At 42.5% G+C, this 27,179-nt stretch overlaps 1 long non-coding RNA gene and 20 other non-coding genes across 21 annotated transcripts in view; 8 read left to right on the top strand and 13 right to left on the bottom strand.

Annotated features, from left to right (window-relative positions):
- Positions 1-27,179, top strand: part of LOC137647323 (uncharacterized) — a 151,762-nt gene that overhangs the window by 88,313 nt on the left and 36,270 nt on the right. The window lies entirely within an intron of this gene.
- TRNAL-AAG (transfer RNA leucine (anticodon AAG)) lies at positions 64-145 on the top strand. The gene has a single exon. It is a non-coding gene; the product is annotated as a tRNA-Leu (tRNA).
- On the bottom strand, positions 504-575 carry TRNAE-CUC (transfer RNA glutamic acid (anticodon CUC)). The gene has a single exon. It is a non-coding gene; the product is annotated as a tRNA-Glu (tRNA).
- TRNAE-CUC (transfer RNA glutamic acid (anticodon CUC)) lies at positions 1,451-1,522 on the bottom strand. Its single transcript has one exon. It is a non-coding gene; the product is annotated as a tRNA-Glu (tRNA).
- On the top strand, positions 2,183-2,264 carry TRNAL-AAG (transfer RNA leucine (anticodon AAG)). The gene has a single exon. It is a non-coding gene; the product is annotated as a tRNA-Leu (tRNA).
- On the bottom strand, positions 2,623-2,694 carry TRNAE-CUC (transfer RNA glutamic acid (anticodon CUC)). The gene has a single exon. It is a non-coding gene; the product is annotated as a tRNA-Glu (tRNA).
- Positions 3,571-3,642, bottom strand: TRNAE-CUC (transfer RNA glutamic acid (anticodon CUC)). Its single transcript has one exon. It is a non-coding gene; the product is annotated as a tRNA-Glu (tRNA).
- TRNAL-AAG (transfer RNA leucine (anticodon AAG)) lies at positions 4,300-4,381 on the top strand. Its single transcript has one exon. It is a non-coding gene; the product is annotated as a tRNA-Leu (tRNA).
- Positions 4,740-4,811, bottom strand: TRNAE-CUC (transfer RNA glutamic acid (anticodon CUC)). Its single transcript has one exon. It is a non-coding gene; the product is annotated as a tRNA-Glu (tRNA).
- TRNAE-CUC (transfer RNA glutamic acid (anticodon CUC)) lies at positions 5,688-5,759 on the bottom strand. The gene has a single exon. It is a non-coding gene; the product is annotated as a tRNA-Glu (tRNA).
- Positions 6,420-6,501, top strand: TRNAL-AAG (transfer RNA leucine (anticodon AAG)). The gene has a single exon. It is a non-coding gene; the product is annotated as a tRNA-Leu (tRNA).
- TRNAE-CUC (transfer RNA glutamic acid (anticodon CUC)) lies at positions 6,860-6,931 on the bottom strand. The gene has a single exon. It is a non-coding gene; the product is annotated as a tRNA-Glu (tRNA).
- On the bottom strand, positions 7,808-7,879 carry TRNAE-CUC (transfer RNA glutamic acid (anticodon CUC)). Its single transcript has one exon. It is a non-coding gene; the product is annotated as a tRNA-Glu (tRNA).
- TRNAL-AAG (transfer RNA leucine (anticodon AAG)) lies at positions 8,543-8,624 on the top strand. The gene has a single exon. It is a non-coding gene; the product is annotated as a tRNA-Leu (tRNA).
- TRNAE-CUC (transfer RNA glutamic acid (anticodon CUC)) lies at positions 8,983-9,054 on the bottom strand. The gene has a single exon. It is a non-coding gene; the product is annotated as a tRNA-Glu (tRNA).
- TRNAE-CUC (transfer RNA glutamic acid (anticodon CUC)) lies at positions 17,620-17,691 on the bottom strand. Its single transcript has one exon. It is a non-coding gene; the product is annotated as a tRNA-Glu (tRNA).
- TRNAL-AAG (transfer RNA leucine (anticodon AAG)) lies at positions 18,362-18,443 on the top strand. The gene has a single exon. It is a non-coding gene; the product is annotated as a tRNA-Leu (tRNA).
- Positions 18,799-18,870, bottom strand: TRNAE-CUC (transfer RNA glutamic acid (anticodon CUC)). The gene has a single exon. It is a non-coding gene; the product is annotated as a tRNA-Glu (tRNA).
- On the bottom strand, positions 19,747-19,818 carry TRNAE-CUC (transfer RNA glutamic acid (anticodon CUC)). Its single transcript has one exon. It is a non-coding gene; the product is annotated as a tRNA-Glu (tRNA).
- Positions 20,484-20,565, top strand: TRNAL-AAG (transfer RNA leucine (anticodon AAG)). Its single transcript has one exon. It is a non-coding gene; the product is annotated as a tRNA-Leu (tRNA).
- On the bottom strand, positions 20,923-20,994 carry TRNAE-CUC (transfer RNA glutamic acid (anticodon CUC)). The gene has a single exon. It is a non-coding gene; the product is annotated as a tRNA-Glu (tRNA).

Raw genomic sequence — 27,179 nt, forward strand, 5'->3', positions numbered from 1 at the left:
ATTTAGACTGACTGGTTATAGAAGCATCTAAGACCAATTGGCTGTCTGAAACATGCTTCACAAGGTAGCGTGGCCGAGCGGTCTAAGGCGCTGGTTTAAGGCACCAGTCTCTTCGGAGGCGTGGGTTCGAATCCCACCGCTGCCATGAAATTTTAGTACCAATATGAATCATTTCCTAATGCGGAGTCTGATTGGATTTTTAACTAATAATAACCCATTACTGTATTAGGTGTCCAAAAATAAAGATATTATTGAATAAGGTAAAATTAAAAAGATAACCCTAAATATTTTATCACTCATGAAGTATACACCACAATACTGTATATTATTGTAAAATATTATAAGAATCATTTTATATAAAAGTCTAGTGAGATAGCAGTTCAAAGCAGTATATAAATTGTATGTGTATTCCTCCATTAACCTACATAAATCGATGTCATGTTTTGCATTTAAGCAAGCCTTTACTATCAATTTTCAATTGGTTCAGTTTATCTGAAAAGAGCTTCCCGTGCCGGGAATCGAACCCGGGCCTCGCGGGTGAGAGCCGCGTATCCTAGCCACTAGACCACACGGGAGATGGTCTTTCATTATAGAAAGAAGATAAGTGAAGAATATTTGAGCATGATTTATACAGTATATGTATTTCGTGGTATCACTTTGTCCTTTGTATAAGATAGAGTAACCTATTGTAGGCTATTTCACTGTGATGCTATCAAGTAATGTATCACAGAATGTATGTTTCTCCTGGAATTCAATTACTGTGTTTCCTACGGTACCAAATATATTGAGTATTAGGATTATAATTCATTTACCATAAATGGAAAATGGAATTAGAATAATCTGTTGAATAAAGGAATTGCAAAATTAATGATTAATATCAATGTACTAAGCTTAATTTTATTGGGCTTTTTCAACACGATGCTCCACAAGGGAAATATGTTATACAATTCTTTTATTTCTAGAGCTATTAATATTATTAAAAAAGATACTTAGATTTGTCTGAAAACTTGCTATTTGTAGATCCAATTCCCTATTGATATCCAGTTCAACATTGCTGGTTAGCCTTTTGGTGTCAACATTATTTATTTTCAGTGGAGAAACTTAAGATTTGACTGCAACAAGCTTAAGAACACATTAATTCTGATAGATTAGCGGAAACATTTGAAGCCAATTGGCTGTCTGATAGGGCTTCCTTAGGTAGTGTATCCAAGCAGTATGATGCACTGGTGTAGGGCACCAGTCTCTTTAGGGGGATGACTTCCTCATGAAGATTTATATCTATAAGGTTATACTGTATATGGAAAGTTTATTGAGATAACAAATCTGAGCGGTGTAGAAACTAAGAGGTGTGTGTATTCCCCTTTCATCTTACGTCAATCAATGTTATATTTTGCATATAAGCAAGTCTGTACAATCGGTTTACTAATGCTTTTCTGTATTCGAAAAGAGCTTCCCGTGCCGGGAATCGAACCCGGGCCTCGCGGGTGAGAGCCGCGTATCCTAGCCACTAGACCACACGGGAGATGTTGTTTCATTTGAAAGAGAGGATAATTGTAGAACACTATATGTATTCTGTACAGTAGTTAATGTGTACCTCATGTCTTGTTATCACTTTGGTCTTTGTATCAAAATAGTTTTATAATTGCTTTTAGAATTTTTCACTGATATCAAGTGATGTATTGAAGAGTGTAAGAATCATTTGAAATTTCTATATTTTGGTGGTATCATATCTTGGTTTTAATATTATGTTGTATCTACCATATGTGAAAATTTAAGGAATGAAATTTTCATTGGACTAAAAGAATTTATAAGTTTGGCAACTGAAAAATGTGGGGTTGAAATCAGTACTATGAGCCTAAATTCCAAGTTTTTTTTAATATTTTGTTATTCATAAAATATTATATGATTTATTTAAAGCTATAATTACTGTATAGTGATGACGCTTTGGATATTTTTGTGAATTCACTTAATTTAGTATGAGTGTATTCCATTTTTAGGTCCCAAATCCATTTGAGTTTCAAATGAAAGTTGCAGCTTAGCCAATTAGGACGCAGAGAATACTGCTTTTGGTTTAATGTTGATATTTAGGCCTTGGATACTAAACAGTTTCTAATAAGAAATTTAGACTGACTGGTTATAGAAGCATCTAAGACCAATTGGCTGTCTGAAACATGCTTCACAAGGTAGCGTGGCCGAGCGGTCTAAGGCGCTGGTTTAAGGCACCAGTCTCTTCGGAGGCGTGGGTTCGAATCCCACCGCTGCCATGAAATTTTAGTACCAATATGAATCATTTCCTAATGCGGAGTCTGATTGGATTTTTAACTAATAATAACCCATTACTGTATTAGGTGTCCAAAAATAAAGATATTATTGAATAAGGTAAAATTAAAAAGATAACCCTAAATATTTTATCACTCATGAAGTATACACCACAATACTGTATATTATTGTAAAATATTATAAGAATCATTTTATATAAAAGTCTAGTGAGATAGCAGTTCAAAGCAGTATATAAATTGTATGTGTATTCCTCCATTAACCTACATAAATCGATGTCATGTTTTGCATATAAGCAAGCCTTTACTATCAATTTTCAATTGGTTCAGTTTATCTGAAAAGAGCTTCCCGTGCCGGGAATCGAACCCGGGCCTCGCGGGTGAGAGCCGCGTATCCTAGCCACTAGACCACACGGGAGATGGTCTTTCATTATAGAAAGAAGATAAGTGAAGAATATTTGAGCATGATTTATACAGTATATGTATTTCGTGGTATCACTTTGTCCTTTGTATAAGATAGAGTAACCTATTGTAGGCTATTTCACTGTGATGCTATCAAGTAATGTATCACAGAATGTATGTTTCTCCTGGAATTCAATTACTGTGTTTCCTACGGTACCAAATATATTGAGTATTAGGATTATAATTCATTTACCATAAATGGAAAATGGAATTAGAATAATCTGTTGAATAAAGGAATTGCAAAATTAATGATTAATATCAATGTACTAAGCTTAATTTTATTGGGCTTTTTCAACACGATGCTCCACAAGGGAAATATGTTATACAATTCTTTTATTTCTAGAGCTATTAATATTATTAAAAAAGATACTTAGATTTGTCTGAAAACTTGCTATTTGTAGATCCAATTCCCTATTGATATCCAGTTCAACATTGCTGGTTAGCCTTTTGGTGTCAACATTATTTATTTTCAGTGGAGAAACTTAAGATTTGACTGCAACAAGCTTAAGAACACATTAATTCTGATAGATTAGCGGGAACATTTGAAGCCAATTGGCTGTCTGATAGGGGCTTCCTTAGGTAGTGTATCCAAGCAGTATGATGCACTGGTGTAGGGCACCAGTCTCTTTAGGGGGATGACTTCCTCATGAAGATTTATATCTATAAGGTTATACTGTATATGGAAAGTTTATTGAGATAACAAATCTGAGCGGTGTAGAAACTGAGAGGTGTGTGTATTCCCCTTTCATCTTACGTCAATCAATGTTATATTTTGCATATAAGCAAGTCTGTACAATCGGTTTACTAATGCTTTTCTGCATTCGAAAAGAGCTTCCCGTGCCGGGAATCGAACCCGGGCCTCGCGGGTGAGAGCCGCGTATCCTAGCCACTAGACCACACGGGAGATGTTGTTTCATTTGAAAGAGAGGATAATTGTAGAACACTATATGTATTCTGTACAGTAGTTAATGTGTACCTCATGTCTTGTTATCACTTTGGTCTTTGTATCAAAATAGTTTTATAATTGCTTTTAGAATTTTTCACTGATATCAAGTGATGTATTGAAGAGTGTAAGAATCATTTGAAATTTCTATATTTTGGTGGTATCATATCTTGGTTTTAATATGTTGTATCTACCATATGTGAAAATTTAAGGAATGAAATTTTCATTGGACTAAAAGAATTTATAAGTTTGGCAACTGAAAAATGTGGGGTTGAAATCAGTACTATGAGCCTAAATTCCAAGTTTTTTTTAATATTTTGTTATTCATAAAATATTATATGATTTATTTAAAGCTATAATTACTGTATAGTGATGACGCTTTGGATATTTTTGTGAATTCACTTAATTTAGTATGAGTGTATTCCATTTTTAGGTCCCAAATCCATTTGAGTTTCAAATGAAAGTTGCAGCTTAGCCAATTAGGACGCAGAGAATACTGCTTTTGGTTTAATGTTGATATTTAGGCCTTGGATACTAAACAGTTTCTAATAAGAAATTTAGACTGACTGGTTATAGAAGCATCTAAGACCAATTGGCTGTCTGAAACATGCTTCACAAGGTAGCGTGGCCGAGCGGTCTAAGGCGCTGGTTTAAGGCACCAGTCTCTTCGGAGGCGTGGGTTCGAATCCCACCGCTGCCATGAAATTTTAGTACCAATATGAATCATTTCCTAATGCGGAGTCTGATTGGATTTTTAACTAATAATAACCCATTACTGTATTAGGTGTCCAAAAATAAAGATATTATTGAATAAGGTAAAATTAAAAAGATAACCCTAAATATTTTATCACTCATGAAGTATACACCACAATACTGTATATTATTGTAAAATATTATAAGAATCATTTTATATAAAAGTCTAGTGAGATAGCAGTTCAAAGCAGTATATAAATTGTATGTGTATTCCTCCATTAACCTACATAAATCGATGTCATGTTTTGCATATAAGCAAGCCTTTACTATCAATTTTCAATTGGTTCAGTTTATCTGAAAAGAGCTTCCCGTGCCGGGAATCGAACCCGGGCCTCGCGGGTGAGAGCCGCGTATCCTAGCCACTAGACCACACGGGAGATGGTCTTTCATTATAGAAAGAAGATAAGTGAAGAATATTTGAGCATGATTTATACAGTATATGTATTTCGTGGTATCACTTTGTCCTTTGTATAAGATAGAGTAACCTATTGTAGGCTATTTCACTGTGATGCTATCAAGTAATGTATCACAGAATGTATGTTTCTCCTGGAATTCAATTACTGTGTTTCCTACGGTACCAAATATATTGAGTATTAGGATTATAATTCATTTACCATAAATGGAAAATGGAATTAGAATAATCTGTTGAATAAAGGAATTGCAAAATTAATGATTAATATCAATGTACTAAGCTTAATTTTATTGGGCTTTTTCAACACGATGCTCCACAAGGGAAATATGTTATACAATTCTTTTATTTCTAGAGCTATTAATATTATTAAAAAAGATACTTAGATTTGTCTGAAAACTTGCTATTTGTAGATCCAATTCCCTATTGATATCCAGTTCAACATTGCTGGTTAGCCTTTTGGTGTCAACATTATTTATTTTCAGTGGAGAAACTTAAGATTTGACTGCAACAAGCTTAAGAACACATTAATTCTGATAGATTAGCGGGAACATTTGAAGCCAATTGGCTGTCTGATAGGGGCTTCCTTAGGTAGTGTATCCAAGCAGTATGATGCACTGGTGTAGGGCACCAGTCTCTTTAGGGGGATGACTTCCTCATGAAGATTTATATCTATAAGGTTATACTGTATATGGAAAGTTTATTGAGATAACAAATCTGAGCGGTGTAGAAACTGAGAGGTGTGTGTATTCCCCTTTCATCTTACGTCAATCAATGTTATATTTTGCATATAAGCAAGTCTGTACAATCGGTTTACTAATGCTTTTCTGCATTCGAAAAGAGCTTCCCGTGCCGGGAATCGAACCCGGGCCTCGCGGGTGAGAGCCGCGTATCCTAGCCACTAGACCACACGGGAGATGTTGTTTCATTTGAAAGAGAGGATAATTGTAGAACACTATATGTATTCTGTACAGTAGTTAATGTGTACCTCATGTCTTGTTATCACTTTGGTCTTTGTATCAAAATAGTTTTATAATTGCTTTTAGAATTTTTCACTGATATCAAGTGATGTATTGAAGAGTGTAAGAATCATTTGAAATTTCTATATTTTGGTGGTATCATATCTTGGTTTTAATATTATGTTGTATCTACCATATGTGAAAATTTAAGGAATGAAATTTTCATTGGACTAAAAGAATTTATAAGTTTGGCAACTGAAAAATGTGGGGTTGAAATCAGTACTATGAGCCTAAATTCCAAGTTTTTTTTAATATTTTGTTATTCATAAAATATTATATGATTTATTTAAAGCTATAATTACTGTATAGTGATGACGCTTTGGATATTTTTGTGAATTCACTTAATTTAGTATGAGTGTATTCCATTTTTAGGTCCCAAATCCATTTGAGTTTCAAATGAAAGTTGCAGCTTAGCCAATTAGGACGCAGAGAATACTGCTTTTGGTTTAATGTTGATATTTAGGCCTTGGATACTAAACAGTTTCTAATAAGAAATTTAGACTGACTGGTTATAGAAGCATCTAAGACCAATTGGCTGTCTGAAACATGCTTCACAAGGTAGCGTGGCCGAGCGGTCTAAGGCGCTGGTTTAAGGCACCAGTCTCTTCGGAGGCGTGGGTTCGAATCCCACCGCTGCCATGAAATTTTAGTACCAATATGAATCATTTCCTAATGCGGAGTCTGATTGGATTTTTAACTAATAATAACCCATTACTGTATTAGGTGTCCAAAAATAAAGATATTATTGAATAAGGTAAAATTAAAAAGATAACCCTAAATATTTTATCACTCATGAAGTATACACCACAATACTGTATATTATTGTAAAATATTATAAGAATCATTTTATATAAAAGTCTAGTGAGATAGCAGTTCAAAGCAGTATATAAATTGTATGTGTATTCCTCCATTAACCTACATAAATCGATGTCATGTTTTGCATATAAGCAAGCCTTTACTATCAATTTTCAATTGGTTCAGTTTATCTGAAAAGAGCTTCCCGTGCCGGGAATCGAACCCGGGCCTCGCGGGTGAGAGCCGCGTATCCTAGCCACTAGACCACACGGGAGATGGTCTTTCATTATAGAAAGAAGATAAGTGAAGAATATTTGAGCATGATTTATACAGTATATGTATTTCGTGGTATCACTTTGTCCTTTGTATAAGATAGAGTAACCTATTGTAGGCTATTTCACTGTGATGCTATCAAGTAATGTATCACAGAATGTATGTTTCTCCTGGAATTCAATTACTGTGTTTCCTACGGTACCAAATATATTGAGTATTAGGATTATAATTCATTTACCATAAATGGAAAATGGAATTAGAATAATCTGTTGAATAAAGGAATTGCAAAATTAATGATTAATATCAATGTACTAAGCTTAATTTTATTGGGCTTTTTCAACACGATGCTCCACAAGGGAAATATGTTATACAATTCTTTTATTTCTAGAGCTATTAATATTATTAAAAAAGATACTTAGATTTGTCTGAAAACTTGCTATTTGTAGATCCAATTCCCTATTGATATCCAGTTCAACATTGCTGGTTAGCCTTTTGGTGTCAACATTATTTATTTTCAGTGGAGAAACTTAAGATTTGACTGCAACAAGCTTAAGAACACATTAATTCTGATAGATTAGCGGAAACATTTGAAGCCAATTGGCTGTCTGATAGGGGCTTCCTTAGGTAGTGTATCCAAGCAGTATGATGCACTGGTGTAGGGCACCAGTCTCTTTAGGGGGATGACTTCCTCATGAAGATTTATATCTATAAGGTTATACTGTATATGGAAAGTTTATTGAGATAACAAATCTGAGCGGTGTAGAAACTGAGAGGTGTGTGTATTCCCCTTTCATCTTACGTCAATCAATGTTATATTTTGCATATAAGCAAGTCTGTACAATCGGTTTACTAATGCTTTTCTGTATTCGAAAAGAGCTTCCCGTGCCGGGAATCGAACCCGGGCCTCGCGGGTGAGAGCCGCGTATCCTAGCCACTAGACCACACGGGAGATGTTGTTTCATTTGAAAGAGAGGATAATTGTAGAACACTATATGTATTCTGTACAGTAGTTAATGTGTACCTCATGTCTTGTTATCACTTTGGTCTTTGTATCAAAATAGTTTTATAATTGCTTTTAGAATTTTTCACTGATATCAAGTGATGTATTGAAGAGTGTAAGAATCATTTGAAATTTCTATATTTTGGTGGTATCATATCTTGGTTTTAATATTATGTTGTATCTACCATATGTGAAAATTTAAGGAATGAAATTTTCATTGGACTAAAAGAATTTATAAGTTTGGCAACTGAAAAATGTGGGGTTGAAATCAGTACTATGAGCCTAAATTCCAAGTTTTTTTTTTTAACATTTTGTTATTCATAAAATATTATATGATTTATTTAAAGCTATAATTACTGTATAGTGATGACGCTTTGGATATTTTTGTGAATTCACTTAATTTAGTATGAGTGTATTCCATTTTTAGGTCCCAAATCCATTTGAGTTTCAAATGAAAGTTGCAGCTTAGCCAATTAGGACGCAGAGAATACTGCTTTTGGTTTAATGTTGATATTTAGGCCTTGGATACTAAACAGTTTCTAATAAGAAATTTAGACTGACTGGTTATAGAAGCATCTAAGACCAATTGGCTGTCTGAAACATGCTTCACAAGGTAGCGTGGCCGAGCGGTCTAAGGCGCTGGTTTAAGGCACCAGTCTCTTCGGAGGCGTGGGTTCGAATCCCACCGCTGCCATGAAATTTTAGTACCAATATGAATCATTCCCTAAAGCGGAGTCTGATTGGATTTTTAACTAATAATAACCCATTACTGTATTAGGTGTCCAAAAAAAAGGTATTATTGAATACGGGTAAGATGAAAAAGATAACCCTAAAGATTTTATCACTCATGAAGTAAACACCACAATACAGTATATTATTTTAAAATATTATAAGATTCATGTCATATAAAAATCTAGTGAGATAGCAATTCAAAGCAGTATATAAATTGTATGTGTATTCCTCCATTAACCTACATAAATCGATGTCATGTTTTGCATATAAGCAAGCCTTTACAATCAATTTTCAATTGGTTCAGTTTATCTGAAAAGAGCTTCCCGTGCCGGGAATCGAACCCGGGCCTCGCGGGTGAGAGCCGCGTATCCTAGCCACTAGACCACACGGGAGATGGTCTTCTATTATATAAAGAAGATAAGTGAAGAATATTTGAGCATGATTTATATATGTATTTCGTGGGATCACTTTGGCCTTTGAATAAGATAGAGTAACCTGTTGTAGGCTATTTCACCGTGATAGTATCAAGTAATGTATCACAGAATGTATGTTTCTCCTGGAATTCAATTACTGTGTATCCTACGGTACCAAATATATTGAGTATTAGGATTATAATTCATTTACCATAAATGGAAAATGGAATTAGAATAATCTGTTGAATAAAGGAATTGCAAAATTAATGATTAATATCAATGTACTAAGCTTAATTTTATTTGGCTTTTACAACATGATGCTCCACAAAATGGGAAATATGTTGTACAATTCTTATATTTCTAGAGTTATTAATATTATTAAAAAAGATTTTTTCCGTAACCGAAATACAAACCACGCTATTTACAAAGGGTATTACTTTTAGCGTAGCTGAAATGGCGAGCCATTAGAATTTAACGAGGGTTTATTACCCCCGCGCTAGTTAGCGGGGGGGGGGTAGGGGAGTGGTAGCTAGCTACCCCTCCTCCCCCTCACACACACGTGAATACTCACTTTAACTTTTGGCTCGGACTGTGACAGACGTCTCTGTCTTGGTCCTCGCTTGGCAGCCATTGTCTGTTTTGTGTTTACTTAATCGCTTACTTTTCATTTACTCAATATATATGTAAACATGTTTTCATGTTTGTATATATATTTGAGTATAGAATAAGTAAGTTTCCTTTTCAGATGTGTGTGTGTAGTGTACGATATCTACGTGGAGGCCTCGGCAGTTAGGCCACCACGGCGTATTTTATGGGTGGCGATCGAGTTTGACTTATGTCTTTCTCTCTCTCTTTCTCTCTTGAGGTCGTACCCCTTTTACTACGTGTTACTACGCCCTTGTAGCCTAGCTTCCTTTCCGTGTGGGGGGTTGCTACGCCGTACGTTTGTATCACTTAGTTATGAATCTAATTGTAGTTGTTTTTTTTGTTTAGAACGATTCCTTTCGGGGTTTTCGTTCTTTCTTTAGTGTTCATTCATTTTTAAATTACATAATTACATAGTTACATAATTATAATTGTTATAATTCTGTTTTGGTTACAGCTCTCCTTCCGCGAGTGTAAGTGGTTGTGAGGGCACGTGCCTGTTGTGTAATTCTTGTTCCTTTTCCTCGGGATTCCTCTTCGGAGCCTTCCCGGGGGAATGAATGTGTACTAATATTATTTGTTTTATTTATTTACAGTTACCGATATAGTTCGTTTCTGTAATATAGCAACAGTGTGAGCTGTCTGGTGGAGTCCTGGGGATTCGGCTGTTGCTGCCTCCCCCCTTGTATTTTCGTCAGGGGCGTCTCTCCTTCTACTGGTAGTACTCCCGTGGCGACGGACAGCTCTCCAGTTCATTTTAGAACAGTCAGGAGGCTTGCCTCCTTGGGCGGATAACTTTCCTTCCGAGGGAAGTTTTTTACTGTCCAGGCTTGAGTTTTTCCCCTTTTGGGGGGTTCTTCTCTTGCCTTTTTTTCGTGCGACTATGCTCTTGGTGCTGAGCGGTCGCACCTGCAGTTTCGCTCAAGGGGCTGGGCAACTGCAGGAGCTCCTCTTCGGAGGATTGCTCCTTTTAGGTCACTGGCTGACCAGTCTCTTCTACGAAGTGTTTCTCTTTCGTTCGCGAGAGAGTACACTCATAGAGACTCCTCTTCGGAGGTTTCTTCTGTTGCTGTTGCTATTGGCCTCCCTCGCCGTAAGGCCCACCGTCCGCCTCGTCGTAAGGGCCTCTCATCTCCCTATAAGGGTGCTTGAGGCGCCTTTTTGGATCTCCGTTTGCAGCCTACAACTCCTTTTTTTCGATCTTCCGCCTTGGTGCAGATGGACAGCAGTCTGATCTCGTCTTCCGACGGGCAACGGTCTTCCCGACGGACAACGGTCTGCCCGACGGACAGCGGTCTTCCGACGGACATCAGTCTCCCGGCGGACAACGATCCCTTCGGGGCAAAGGGTTGCCCCCACGGGGGTTCTTCCCTTGCGTGTCAGGGTTTCCCTGCGCGCCCTTCTGCTCATCAGCGCTCTCCTGTTCGTCAGCGCTTTAAAGATGATCTTCCCTGCGGTTCCTGTTGGTTCCTGTTACGTGCCCTGTGCGCCCACGTTCGCCCTCGCGATCTAGAACTTCGGTTCAGGTCGGGGTCAAGGACTCTTCTTCTTTGCGCAGGCTTCCACGCGTAGCCTTCTGCTCGTCAGCGATCATCAGCTCGTCAGCGATCATCAGCTCGTCAGCGATCATCAGCTCGCCAGCGATCATCAGCTCGCCAGCGATCATCAGCCCGCCAGCGATCTCCGGATCGCCCACGTGTGTTACAGCCGGCGCGCCAACGTTCTCCAACACTTCTGAAGGAACATGGTTCGCCAGCTACTAGCTCACCTGCGCATGCTGATCACCATCGCGCGACCCTCAACTACGGATGCTGATCGCCATCGCACAACCCTCAAACTGCGGATGCTGATCGCCATCGCGCGACCCTCAAACTGCGGATGCTGATCGCCATCGCGCGACCCTCAAACTGCGGATGCTGATCGCCATCGCGCGACCTTCAAACTGCGGATGCTGATCGCCATCGCGCGACCCTCAACTGCGGATGCTGATCGCCATCGCGCTACCCTCAACTGCGGATGCTGATCGCCATCGCGCGACCCTCACCTGCGGATGCTGATCGCCATCGCGCGACCCTCACCTGCGGATGCTGATCGCCATCGCGCGACCCTCAACTGCGGATGCTGATCGCCATCGCACGACCCTCAACTGCGGATGCTGATCGCCATCGCGCGACCGCACACCTGCGGATGCTGATCGCCATCGCGCGACCGCACACCTGCGGATGCTGATCACCATCGCTCAACCCTGCGCATGCTGATCACCATCACGCGATCGCCCACCTGCAGAGGCTGTTCGCCATCGCGCGACCACCAACCTGCGCGTGCTGATCGCCATCGCGAGACCCTGGCATGCTGACCACCATCGCGAGACCCTGGCATGCTGACCACCATCGCGCGACCCTGGCATGCTGACCACCATCGCGCGACCCTGCGCATGCTGATCACTGCTCGCGATCGCTCACCTTCACACGATCGCTCACCTGCGCATACTGCTCGACCATCGCGTCGGCATATCACAACACCATCACCAACCTGTGAGTTAGCGCTCACCACCGATCGCTTGTTGATCCATATCGCCAGCAGTCCTCCTCGCCCACGCGGCAGCGCGTTCCCTCGCCATCGCGCTAACGCTTGCGTTCGCCGCCTCGGACTCGCTCTCATCCACCTGCCCACCCTCACGACCGCTCGCCTGCGCGCCCGCGCGACCGCTCGCCTGCGCGCCAGCGCGACCGCTCGCCTGCGTACAACCGCACGACCACTCGCCCGTGCAACCGCACGGCCACGCTCATGCTCTCCAATGTTCGCCCACGCGTGAACCAACGGTTTTTTTCCATCGCGCAGACGGATGATGTTCCGTCGCGCGAACCTACAGTGTTTCTTCGCACAAATGTCGGCTTATTTTCTTGCAGTATCCATTGCTCGTCTATGGGTTATCGCCCGCCGACCACCAGGAATTCCCGTCGCGCGAGCTCCAGGGCAATTGCGACCACGATTCCCAATGGGGTTTTCGCAGCATGACCAGCCTGGCGAGTTTTTCTGGAGCGTATTTCCAGAACACTGTCTCACCCCGTAAACACAGAGCATGGCACTTGCAGAATAGGAGAAACTTAAGAGAGATCTGAACAACACTCCTCTATTCCTGAACCTGGGTTAGCCCTTCCCCGTCATTCCCTGGAAGGATTTTTGGCGGGGGGGGGGGCTTTCCGTTCGAGATTTCTCCATCGGACAAGGGGTGACTGCTTACCTCTTCCTCTGGGAGCTTACCAGGTTCTTTCCCTCCTCGGTTACGGCCCGAGGTTTGGTTCAAGGAAGCTACAGGAAGATCAAGGGTACTTTCCTCCTCTCGAGCTCAGGCACCTTGGCCTTTCGTCGTTAGTATCTAACTTGCGGACAAGCTCGATGTTGTACCATCTGGACGCACTGACTGAGGGCTTCCTTCAGGTGTCTCATCTGTGGAGGTCGACGACCTCAGACACCCTTCCATCCTTGAGAAGAGTTTGTTTGTGCCCAAGGACAGAGACTTAGACAGCTGCTGTGCGGAGTAAATCGACTTCCGGTTTCACTCCTCCAAGGCGCTTTCTTCCAGACTCTGCAGGGCTCCAGCGCCTTTTCTTTCAACCACGTCGGCCTAAGTTATCGGCTACGACAACTGGGACAAGGTGTCCAATTGCAGTTTTCTCCTGTCAGGAACAGATGGCACGGGAGACTCCCCCGGGGGGGCATAGTCCTAAAAGGAGTTCACGAACTCTAGGATTGCAGGTTTTTCGCTGGGAGGATGCTTAAGGTTACTCATCCGAATGACAGCTTCCCGATGCCCATTCCCGCATATTCTCTGTGAGTAGCCAAGGATATCGCGCCTGCCGTCTCTGTCAGCGAATTCAGTGTCTCTGAACCTCTATGCCATAGCGTCAGCAGAATTGCCCGGTTGGGCAGAATGATCCATACCTTAGGCGAAGGTCTTCCTTAGGATCATCGACGGCTTCACCCCCGGCCCCCTCAGTCGATCCTTTCTTGTAAGGAAGGATCTGAGAGGGGATGTCCATAGTCGACCTCTCAGCCCAGATCAAGTTTGTCGAACAAACTTCGGCCAGCAGAATCGATCAGACTGGTAACGAGGCGACAGGACTCCTTAAAATCCCTGGATCGGAAGGACGGGTACTTTCAGTTTCCATTCCATCCATCTTCCAGGGTGCTCCTCGAATTCAGCCTAGTCTGCAAGTATTCCTGCTTATGATGCAGTGTGGCTATCCCGCCGTGGCATAGCAGGTTTGTTTCCCCAGAGAACTCTCCCTGCCTTCCTCTTGGCCGCTCAGGGGCAGGCTTCCGCTCCCTCTGCTGTTTGGAGGGCTGGTCAACTCCTGTAGGCTCGGGTTTCGACCTTCTTCAGCGCCGGGACAAGCTTCCGGATGCTTACCAGGAGTGTGGGCTCATGGTATTTTGCTTGGAGCCTTCTCTTCCTCTGCCTCAACATCTGGAGTATCTGGCCATGATATTGAGTCAACCGCCTTACCACATTGGAAACCCCGCTTCTCGTCCATCCAGCGAGGTTAAGCAACGTCGGTACTTGGATGGGTGACCACCTGGGGACGCCAGATTCTGTTACCACATCCTCCGAGCCTTCCTTTCAGTTGACTGTGGCAAGACTGAGGAGAGTCGCAGTACCTGTTCTCAGTCAAGCAGAGCTTTCAGCCCTACCTTGGAACGTTTCCTAGTTCTTCTTTCCTCATTGACCCGTCTATAGTCCGAACGGTCGCCTCAGGATAAGTTCCATGTGGGGCGATCCAAGTTCCGGTGGCTTCAGGCATGTTTAACCGGACTCCCTGGCCCTATGGGACCAGCGGAACTATTAGACCTGCAATGGGTGTTGACCTATGGAGCCTCTTGATGGTAGTGGATATTCTCGTCCTTTCCCCACATTCTTGATGCGGTTCTCGGACTCGTCAAAGGAAAGGGGGGGGGGGGGCATGTTCCGGTCCAGGCCTATGGTCAAGACCTGAAGGATACCTCTCCATCATTCAGGCAGGCTTAGGGACCTTAGTCTGGCCCCTCTTCAGATCCTACAGCTACTGCCGAGTGTCCCCGTTGCGCGTCGACTTCATTCTAACCAGCAGGGGACGCATTTTCACACCTTCACATCTTGCAGTAGAGATACCGGGATGATTGAGATTCTCTCAATACCACCATCGGCTCTCTCATTCCAGGCAGGGGAATGTTTCTCTCAGACTATCCGAGCAGAGCCTCATAGAGAGAGTGTACCTAGGGGTCTTTGACCTTGGGTAACCAGCAAGTGCTGGTCTGGGGGACCTGATCGCGACAGCTTGGAACCTCAAGCTTCCGCTAGTCTTCCCCCCAGTCTCAGTCCCCGAGACACTGGCAAGATGCATTCCGGTGATGGTGGGACAACTTCGACGCCTGCGTCTTCCCTCCTTTTTGTCTGCGGACAATGGGCCTCAACAAGACCAGGTTGTCTGTCAACCTTTCAATGGGAGAGCTCCACTGGGACTACGCGCAGAACGGTTTCTGGACCCTCTGCTTCCCCTGACGGAACTCCCGGGAGAGCTTCTCCCACGGCGCAGACTACTCAAGCAACCACACTGCGACATCTCTCCCGAACCGGGACGTCGCTTCGGCTTCATGCCTGGAGACACTACGCTTCCTCCTCTAGAAGAGACAACCCGCTACAGTCGCGGTACGGAGGTCGCGTCATCTGCGATAGTCATCCACAGGGGTCTCCCAGGCAAAGTGAAGAGTCTAAGGTGGTTGGTGCCGTGGGAGATATACCCCTTCCCTTGAGGCCTCTTCTCCAGCAATAACAGTCTTATTGCCTTTCGGCGGGAGGAAACTCCTTTCCGCTCTCGGCAATGAAGCCTGTCGCTCAGCCTTTCCCTGACCTTCAGGCTTAAAGGGATAACTTTCCTGCCCGCTGGATCTATCCTCCCTCAAGCGAAGCTACGATCGTCCCTGCCCTAGTCGGAGGAAGACCTCCAACTTGGAGCATGGCTCGGACTTTTAGTCCTTTAAGAGATCTTCTCAAGACCCCTTTTACGACAGGCCTCGGATTGTATTCCGCCTTGGGTCTTCTGCTCACTCTGGCCACGGCCAGTGTGTAAGCAATCTTCTTGGTCTCTTACTACTCCCCCCTTTCTAAGGAAGAGGGGAAGGCAACATTCAGGCTCGCTCCTGAGTTGTTGGCTAGACTCAGAATCTGAGGGTCCCGACCCTTCGGTCCGATTCATTCAAGATTTCGAGTCTCCATTCTGTGTCTGATGTCCCAAGACCTTCTCTTTCTTGCCAGTAAGGAATCGAGAGGTTAGCGCTGGGAACAGCTGCAGTTTGTCCTCAGTTGCAGCCGATTTGGGAACACAAGGAGGACATGGGGGGAGAGTCACCAGTATACCTCTTCAGCCCGGACTCAAGGACATTCATCTCGTCCTGTCTTCAGACCCTCCCCCGTCACGTCGCCCTACAGCACGATGTTGGATACATCGCAACGTCCCTTGTCTTCAAGTAATACTACTCTGTGACGCAGGTGCTACAAGCTGGAGTCTGGAAGCGTCTGATGACCTTCGCAGCCCGCTTCCTGCAGGGCGTGACCCCCAGGAGTCTCGATACGTTTTCTATCGCTCTGTGGTGGCTACACAACAGCTGGTCTAACCTCAGGCTCCCTTTTGGACAGGTAGCAGAAGGTTGAGGGCATTGTTATCAGGTTTTAGTCTGCATGAACGAAAGAAGTATGTCTGGCCCTTACTTCTTTCTTCATCATCCCCTCTACGGGGAAGCAGCATCCTGGTCTCTGCATACTGTCAATACTGTCGCGTCCCCCATACCCTGACGAGGTGGTATTGGGAACGTCCTAACCCAGAGTTCCTTCTGGAACTCCAGGTCAACTGCCTAGGACGAGTCACACTTCTTCCTTCACACACAAGCTTACGTAGGCCACATGGTTCCTTGCGGAGCAAGGAACTTGTGAGGTGCAGGGACTCCTTTTCTCGAGTGCGATTCACTCGGATTCTGAGTCCCCGGGTAAAGCCAAAGCCAGTATGGCTGGGGACTTTCCACCCTTCCTAAGGGATAAGTCACCCTTTGTAAATAGCGTGGTTTGTATTTCGGTTACGGAACAAATGACAAATTCGAAGATAATTTGTATTTTTCCTAACCATACAAACCTTAGCTATTTACACATATTTGCCCGCCAGCCCTGTCCCCCAAGACAAGTCCTACCTCTAAGTGAAAGTGAGTATTCACGTGTGTGTGAGGGGGAGGAGGGGTAGCTAGCTACCACTCCCCTACCCCCCCCGCTAACTAGCGCGGGGGTAATACACCCTCGTTAAATTCTAATGGCTCGCCATTTCAGCTACGCTAAAAGTAATACCCTTTGTAAATAGCTAAGGTTTGTATGGTTAGGAAAAATACAAATTATCTTCGAATTTGTCATACTTAGATTTGTCTGAAAACTTGCTATTTGTAGATCCAATACCCTATTGATATCCAGTTCAACATTGCTGGTTAGCCTTTTGGTGTCAACATTATTTATTTTCAGTGGAGAAACTTAAGATTTGACTGCAACAAGCTTAAGAACACATTAATTCTGATAGATTAGCGGGAACATTTGAAGCCAATTGGCTGTCTGATAGGGGCTTCCTTAGGTAGTGTATCCAAGCAGTATGATGCACTGGTGTAGGGCACCAGTCTCTTTAGGGGGATGACTTCCTCATGAAGATTTATATCTATAAGGTTATACTGTATATGGAAAGTTTATTGAGATAACAAATCTGAGCAGTGTAGAAACTAAGAGGTGTGTGTATTCCCCTTTCATCTTACGTCAATCAATGTTATATTTTGCATATAAGCAAGTCTGTACAATCGGTTTACTAATGCTTTTCTGTATTCGAAAAGAGCTTCCCGTGCCGGGAATCGAACCCGGGCCTCGCGGGTGAGAGCCGCGTATCCTAGCCACTAGACCACACGGGAGATGTTGTTTCATTTGAAAGAGAGGATAATTGTAGAACACTATATGTATTCTGTACAGTAGTTAATGTGTACCTCATGTCTTGTTATCACTTTGGTCTTTGTATCAAAATAGTTTTATAATTGCTTTTAGAATTTTTCACTGATATCAAGTGATGTATTGAAGAGTGTAAGAATCATTTGAAATTTCTATATTTTGGTGGTATCATATCTTGGTTTTAATATTATGTTGTATCTACCATATGTGAAAATTTAAGGAATGAAATTTTCATTGGACTAAAAGAATTTATAAGTTTGGCAACTGAAAAATGTGGGGTTGAAATCAGTAGCCTACTATGAGCCTAAATTCCAAGTTTTTTTTTGTTTAACATTTTGTTATTCATAAAATATTATATGATTTATTTAAAGCTATAATTACTGTATAGTGATGACGCTTTGGATATTTTTGTGAATTCACTTAATTTAGTATGAGTGTATTCCATTTTTAGGTCCCAAATCCATTTGAGTTTCAAATGAAAGTTGCAGCTTAGCCAATTAGGACGCAGAGAATACTGCTTTTGGTTTAATGTTGATATTTAGGCCTTGGATACTAAACAGTTTCTAATAAGAAATTTAGACTGACTGGTTATAGAAGCATCTAAGACCAATTGGCTGTCTGAAACATGCTTCACAAGGTAGCGTGGCCGAGCGGTCTAAGGCGCTGGTTTAAGGCACCAGTCTCTTCGGAGGCGTGGGTTCGAATCCCACCGCTGCCATGAAATTTTAGTACCAATATGAATCATTCCCTAAAGCGGAGTCTGATTGGATTTTTAACTAATAATAACCCATTACTGTATTAGGTGTCCAAAAAAAAGGTATTATTGAATACGGGTAAGATGAAAAAGATAACCCTAAAGATTTTATCACTCATGAAGTAAACACCACAATACAGTATATTATTTTAAAATATAAGATTCATGTCATATAAAAATCTAGTGAGATAGCAATTCAAAGCAGTATATAAATTGTATGTGTATTCCTCCATTAACCTACATAAATCGATGTCATGTTTTGCATATAAGCAAGCCTTTACAATCAATTTTCAATTACTTCAGTTTATCTGAAAAGAGCTTCCCGTGCCGGGAATCGAACCCGGGCCTCGCGGGTGAGAGCCGCGTATCCTAGCCACTAGACCACACGGGAGATGGTCTTTCATTATAGAAAGAAGATAAGTGAAGAATATTTGAGCATGATTTATACAGTATATGTATTTCGTGGTATCACTTTGTCCTTTGTATAAGATAGAGTAACCTATTGTAGGCTATTTCACTGTGATGCTATCAAGTAATGTATCACAGAATGTATGTTTCTCCTGGAATTCAATTACTGTGTTTCCTACGGTACCAAATATATTGAGTATTAGGATTATAATTCATTTACCATAAATGGAAAATGGAATTAGAATAATCTGTTGAATAAAGGAATTGCAAAATTAATGATTAATATCAATGTACTAAGCTTAATTTTATTTGGCTTTTTCAACACGATGCTCCACAAGGGAAATATGTTATACAATTCTTTTATTTCTAGAGCTATTAATATTATTAAAAAAGATACTTAGATTTGTCTGAAAACTTGCTATTTGTAGATCCAATTCCCTATTGATATCCAGTTCAACATTGCTGGTTAGCCTTTTGGTGTCAACATTATTTATTTTCAGTGGAGAAACTTAAGATTTGACTGCAACAAGCTTAAGAACACATTAATTCTGATAGATTAGCGGGAACATTTGAAGCCAATTGGCTGTCTGATAGGGGCTTCCTTAGGTAGTGTATCCAAGCAGTATGATGCACTGGTGTAGGGCACCAGTCTCTTTAGGGGGATGACTTCCTCATGAAGATTTATATCTATAAGGTTATACTGTATATGGAAAGTTTATTGAGATAACAAATCTGAGCGGTGTAGAAACTGAGAGGTGTGTGTATTCCCCTTTCATCTTACGTCAATCAATGTTATATTTTGCATATAAGCAAGTCTGTACAATCGGTTTACTAATGCTTTTCTGTATTCGAAAAGAGCTTCCCGTGCCGGGAATCGAACCCGGGCCTCGCGGGTGAGAGCCGCGTATCCTAGCCACTAGACCACACGGGAGATGTTGTTTCATTTGAAAGAGAGGATAATTGTAGAACACTATATGTATTCTGTACAGTAGTTAATGTGTACCTCATGTCTTGTTATCACTTTGGTCTTTGTATCAAAATAGTTTTATAATTGCTTTTAGAATTTTTCACTGATATCAAGTGATGTATTGAAGAGTGTAAGAATCATTTGAAATTTCTATATTTTGGTGGTATCATATCTTGGTTTTAATATTATGTAGTATCTACCATATGTGAAAATTTAAGGAATGAAATTTTCATTGGACTAAAAGAATTTATAAGTTTGGCAACTGAAAAATGTGGGGTTGAAATCAGTACTATGAGCCTAAATTCCAAGTTTTTTTTAATATTTTGTTATTCATAAAATATTATATGATTTATTTAAAGCTATAATTACTGTATAGTGATGACGTTTTGGATATTTTTGTGAATTCACTTAATTTAGTATGAGTGTACAGTATTCCATTTTTAGGTCCCAAATCCATTTGAGTTTCAAATGAAAGTTGCAGCTTAGCCAATTAGGACGCAGAGAATACTGCTTTTGGTTTAATGTTGATATTTAGGCCTTGGATACTAAACAGTTTCTAATAAGAAATTTAGACTGACTGGTTATAGAAGCATCTAAGACCAATTGGCTGTCTGAAACATGCTTCACAAGGTAGCGTGGCCGAGCGGTCTAAGGCGCTGGTTTAAGGCACCAGTCTCTTCGGAGGCGTGGGTTCGAATCCCACCGCTGCCAGGAGATTTTAGTACCAATATGAATCATTTCCTAATGCGGAGTCTGATTGGATTTTTAACTAATAATAACCCATTACTGTATTAGGTCTCAAAAAAAAAAAAGGTATTGAATAAGGTAAAATTCAAAAGATAACCCTAAAGATTTTATCACTCATGAATTATACACCACAATACAGTATATTATTTTAAAATATTATAAGAATCATGTCATATAAAAATCTAGTGAGATAGCAGTTCAAAGCAGTATATAAATTGTATGTGTATTCCTCCATTAACCTACATAAATCGATGTCATGTGTTGCATATAAGCAAGCCATTACAATCAATTTTCAATTGGTTCAGTTTATCTGAAAAGAGCTTCCCGTGCCGGGAATCGAACCCGGGCCTCGCGGGTGAGAGCCGCGTATCCTAGCCACTAGACCACACGGGAGATGGTCTTCCTGTTATAGGTAGAAAGTAATTAGAAAATATTTAAATATCATTGATATATTTCACGAGATCACTTTGATATGTGTATAAGATAATTGAGTAACCTCTCATAAGCTGTTTCACTGTGATGATACCAATTGATCTATCACAGAGAATAAGCTTCTAGAATTCTTTATATCTTAGGGTATGAAATATATTGATTTTTAGGACTATGATGTATATACCATATAAGGAAAAAGGATTGATAATTGTCTTTTGAATAAATTAATCTCAATACAGTGGAACCTCTACACACGAACGTATCTACATCGGAATTTTCCAACATCCGAAGTAAAATTCGAGCAAATTTTTGACTCTACATCCGAATTTCATTTCGACACACGAAGTAAACATTACGCCATTGAGCGTCGAGTACTCAGTTCTCTATTCTTGTGTGTATCGTGTGGTTGTCCTCTATTTGGTCTGTTATTAACAGTGCTTATTTTCTTCCTTTTCTCACATTTCCTTTTTGATTTTACCTATAATCATGGTGCCTAAGAAGCTAAGTTTCAGTACAGGAAGAAGGCAATTCTTTCATTAGATTTGAAGCAAGAAATTATAGAAAAACATGAGAGCAGTGTGCATGTGAGTGATACTGTATGGCTAAACAATATGGCCGGAATAGGCCTATGATCTCGAGGATCATCAAGCTGAAGGCAGCCATTAAAGCAAATAACCATCGAAGGGGATCATCATTATTACAAGACATCTTAGCAATACCCTGGAAGAGATAGAACGCCTTTTGTTGATAGGGATAAAGGACAAAGAGATTTTTGGCAACGATCATTTGTGAGAAGGGCCAGCGTGATGAACAGAAAGAAAGAAAAAAGTGAAGCAAAGAAAACCATGATAGCATTAACAAGCTCTTTTAAATAAGACTTCTCTCTTTTTCTGTTTCTCTCTAAACATAGCATTAACATGTTCTTTAAATAAAATATCTCTCTCTCTCTCTCTCTCTCTCTCTCTCTCTCTCTCTCTCTCTCTCTCTCTCTCTCTCTCTCTCTCTCTCTTCTTCGCTGTTATAGTGTTAGATACGTCTATTATTTTTTTTTCCGAGAGAGAGAGAGAGAGTGATTAAACAAAAATGTGTTTAGAGTAGCCTACATATGATTTTTAAGTGTCAACTAGTTGAAAAACAATTAAATGTAACTAAGAAAGTAATAACAGCTAATCTGAATTCCTTTATTAACTAAAACAAATATTGATACAAACACACTCGTGTGCGTATGCACAAACACACACACAGGTGTAAAAATTGCTATGCAGTAAGAGAGACAGTCGGGGAGGAGGTAGAGATGGTGACTGCGATAACATACCGTAACTCGTCACTGAAAGTGATGAAAATAAAAAAGCAAAAGAAGAAAAATTTAAAAAATATGAAATATAAAAATAAAAAAAAAATAAATAAGCTGTTAGATTAAAATTTCCGTAGTGTAAGTTACGGTATGTTATCGCAGTCACCATCTCTACCTCCTCGCCGATCGTGTCTCCTCGTGCGTGTGTGTGTGTTTGCACATACGACACGAGTGTGTTTGTATCAATATTTGTTTTAGTTAATAAAGGAATTCAGATTCACTTATATTGTTTTTTTAGTTACATTTAACTGTCTTTCAACTCGTTAACGCTGTTAAAAATCATATGTACACAACACATTTTTGTTTAATCTCATTTTTGTTTAACTCTCTCTCTCTCTCTCTCTCTCTCTCTCTCTCTCTCTCTCTCTCTCTCTCTCTCTCTCAGAAAAAAATTAATAGACGTCTCTAACACTAACAGTGAAGAAGAACAAGAGAGAGAGAGAGAGAGAGAGTATTTATTTAAAGAACAGGTTAACACCATGTCTACCTTCTCGCCGATCGTCCGTCTCCTCCTGGCGTAGCAAATCCTACACCTGCGTTGGCCTGTCTCTAAGGTAAAGTGGCAATAAAACACATTTTTTGGGCTCAAGCCATGGCGTCCTGATGGAAGGTTCCTTTTTGGTAGCTTCCTTGGGTAAATAACTACTAAGATATTCCCAGAGAATTTAACCACAGGTTATCACAGAATTCTAACTTCTGGAGCGAGTATCCTAAAGGTTTCCCTTTTAAGACATCGTATATCAACAGGGGACGCATGTATTAACGCGCCACATAGCTATCTACACCCCGAACAGAGTTAATGCTTCGGTGTGTAAGGGCTGAGAATAGCTGGGAGCCGTTCCATAGCTAATCTCATTCGTGGCTACTACTGATACTCGAGACGTAAACAAACGGGCGCCATTGCTTAAATGACGTCACGTCCGTCTCCATCCTTTGTTCAGTAGCTCGCCCTACTTAGACGGATTTTCCCTGGGCTTTACTTATCGCTTTGCATCTACGTAATGTCGCTACCTTCAGCCTCGCCTTCTTCTGGAAAGTTGAGTACAAGGTTCCAGTATTGTTTAGTTAAGCTCTGACCGTAAAGTAAATATTACTTTCCGAGATAATTGCTGTTTTGTGGCAGAGCTGTGCCTCTACCGGACCCGCCATTTTATGGCGTCGTTGTTGTTATGCATGTCTTATTTAGTTAGCCACAACAACGCTTCCGGCCTTATTTACTAATCGATTACATTAGTTTATTTAGTCTTCATAGCTAGGAACTTTTATATCGTGTTTCGACGCTTTTTATCGGCTTCTATAGCCCCCAGGCCAGAGCGCCTGTATATAAGTGTTCATGCATGATTTTATTAGTGATCCTAGGCTAAGTTATGAAGATAGTGGCATTATTTTACAATACTTTTGACCGTGATGCAAGTGTTTTTTCGCCTTCAGGGACCATATAGGGGATAGGTTAGTTAGTGTCCCTTCCTAACCTAACCTCCTTGTAGGACCCCTATATGCTTCCTTCATCCCCTGCCTTGGCACTCCCTCTGTTTAGCCTAGATTTCCTTTCTGAGTAAGGGGATCAAGTGTCTAATGGAGTATTCATCGCCTCTCAGTCCTCCCTAAGGGAATGACCCCCCCTTAGGGTTGCGTCCGAGAGTGAGGTTAGGCTAGCCCTTCCTCTATGGCTAGGAATAGTCTATGACTGTCCTGCCATAGCGATATGTCTTCTATCCTTCCTAGTTCAGGGCTCCTAGCCCTGTTCTAGGTTAGGTTTTGGAAGGTTAATCTGTCCCCTGCTGAAACTGTACCCATGCACCGTTTCAGCCTGGCAGCCTTATCTTAGGTTAGGGAGTGTCCTCCCTTTCCCTAGTGGCTGCTCTGGTACAGAACCCCTTCCTTGGAAGACTCTTCTCTTCTCCCCTCCCCACCTATCTCTTGTATAGCCTAGCCTACACTTAGGTTAGTCTATACCCATCTGTCCCCTGTCCTACAACTCCTCCTTAGGGCGGAGTGATAGGGCTACCTTGAGCTTCCTTGTGCAGTCCGCTCTGGTACATATACCCTTCATAGTGTCCTATGGGGTTAGCCACTGGATGCGTTCTGCATGTGGAGGTCTCTCCCCCCTTGGGTGTCCCCTAGCCCTCCCTTGGGCTACCCTAGCCCCCGGTCCTCTGCGACCCCGGCTCCTGGGTGATAGAGCCTGCCTTTATCATGGGTACACCCTCTCAGGGGGGAATGTTTGGATTCCATGACTAGACTTCTTACATCCCTCCCCCTGTCTCTCTCTCTATCCGGGTGCCGGTCCCTTGCCGCCTCCACTGTCGGCGATACCTGCCTCCTACCTTGGTGACTCTCCCCTACCCTCATGCCGCCAGCCCCTCCGCTTGCCGGGGGACTGTCGACCGCCGCCGGCTCCCGCCGACGGCCTTCCTCCTTCCTCCTAGCTTCACCGTCCGCCTGCCGGTCGGCCACTGGAGTGCCGGCATTCACTGCTGGCAACCTGGTTCAGCTATAACCATCCTTATCCCAGTCACCAATCCGGCATCCTCCGACCGCCGGAGCCGCCGCTCCTCTGCCGGCGTGCCGCCGTTGTGCCGGCGGCCGCCACCCTGGCTTTACTCTTGACTTACATTTTGTCTGTCCTAATGCCAGAAACTCTGCTGGAGCGGCCTCCGGCGTGCCGGAGGTTTGCCGGAACCTCCCGGAGGCGTCAAGGATACTTGCACCCCCTTCTCCTAGCTATCACTTGTACAGTATACTGATAGCCCTACACTGCAAACAGATAGCCTGTTTACACTCTTTAGATCAGTGCCTTGGTACTGTTCTATTAGTAATCATGCTGTCCCTTGGCATTCTTCAATATTCCAGCATGCTGCGTGCATCTTAGCGCGGCTGGTTGCCGGAAGCAGTTACCCTAAGGGACCTGTTAGCTCCCTAAATTGGGGACTGAGTGATCTCAGTCCCAAACTTATCCTTGGTTTTCCATGGAATTCCATTGCCCTGTGGAATTTCAGGGAATACTATCCTGTGCCTTTGGCCATCTCGGATTACCCAGGGATAATGCTTGCGGTAGCCAGACAGGCGAGATGCATGGAGTATGTTTTCTTTACTACTCAATCTCTATGCATCACACCCTTTCTTTAAGTTAATATTAATGATTAATCTTAACTTAGCTTAAGAACCATTCTTATGACTCCCCCATACTCATTTTCTCCTTCTTCCACAGGAGGAGCAGATGAAGTGTGACTTCGACTTCTGCGCTGTGAAACGCCCGCACTTCTACGGGCATACGGCTTGCAGGACTCACGCCCCTTGTGCTAACAAGAAAGGGGATCTGAAATTCTGGGACCCACTGAATTGTACGGTCTGCCAGGCTCAACTAGTTGATGCCTTCCATAACCCTCCCTCAGCGGAGGTCAGGGACACTTCTCGGGAGAAGCTACGCAAGTGGGTGCGTGGCTTCCAGAAGAATGCCACCGGACCGTACTTGGCCACTGAAGAAATGAGGTCACTCTTGTTCCCTAAGGCCTCCCCTGATTCAGTGGTACCCAAGGATGTGATTCCCACTGTCCAAATTACAGTGGAACCTGATGTTGTCATGGCTCAGTCCATGCACGAGTGCCGCCTGGATTCTGAAGATGACGAATATATGTCGGACGTCTCGGAAGACACGGAGAAGACTCTTATGGCTCAAGGAGCTGAAGATGACGAAGACCAGGTGGAATACGCCGAGTCGGAGCAAGAGGTCGCTCCTCCTTCCATCTCCGCTCCTACTCCTACACCGACGGAAGTATCTATCCCGTCTACCTCCACGACCCCGGATCCCTCTTCTTCCACTCAAGAAATGATCCGGTTGATTAGAGCCGTCATGGACGACAGGTTAAAGGAGAATCAGGAGTTCATCAGGTCCATGATGGGATCCAGAGAACCGAAGAGGATTTCGGTTAAGGATCTCCCCGCTTGCTCACATGCCAACCCGTGGAGGTATGCTGAGCATATGGTTATCGCGACCGGCAGGATCTTTATCAGCGACAAGATCGGCACGGTCCCTTTGGAAGACGTGGAGTTCTTCCCAAACTTTGAGGCCTACCCGGACTGTTACGTCCGACTTCGTTCTGAACCTGCCTCTAAGGAAGAGACCGAACCGAAGGAAGAGATAGTGTTCGATCTCGCGAAGGCCCAGGCTATGCTAGCCAACACATTCAAGATTAGGGGTTTTACCTGCTCTAAGCTTCCGGCCCTGAGCAAGAAGCACCCTACTTATGTCGCACCTGAAAATGCGGTTCTTCCATTCTTGGAAAAGGCCTTCACTGCGTGCCTTAAAGCTGTGGAAGAGGGGAAAGCCTGCCCTGCACTGGAGGAGTGCAGACCCTTCTCCATAGTCACTCCCCCTGACGCTCGACACTGGAAGGATATCCAGCATACTTTCGTCGTGGGAAAGCTAGATCCTGACGTCGCCGGACGTCAGTTTAACGAAGACCTCCCTAAGCTCAACGATCACCTCCTTCGTCGGGAACAAGATACGAAGGAGAGGCTCGCAGCATCTATGTCTCACCAAGTCCAACTTGAAATTATGGCCTGTGACACCAGAGTACCAGACCACTACATGGTACTCTCCAAATCCCACATGAAAACCGTGATGAAGGACTTGTACCACTTCATGAAGGCTCGGAGAGCCTGTCGTGAATTCGTGTTCGCAGGTGCCACTGTGAAACACGAACCCCGGAGGCTGATTTCCTCCAACATCTGGGGCAAACACCTCTTTCCTTCTGACCTTGTGAAGGAAATCACCGACAAAGCCGCCACG

This window comes from Palaemon carinicauda, chromosome 9 (assembly GCF_036898095.1).
Source record: "Palaemon carinicauda isolate YSFRI2023 chromosome 9, ASM3689809v2, whole genome shotgun sequence".
NCBI lineage: Eukaryota > Metazoa > Arthropoda > Malacostraca > Decapoda > Palaemonidae > Palaemon > Palaemon carinicauda.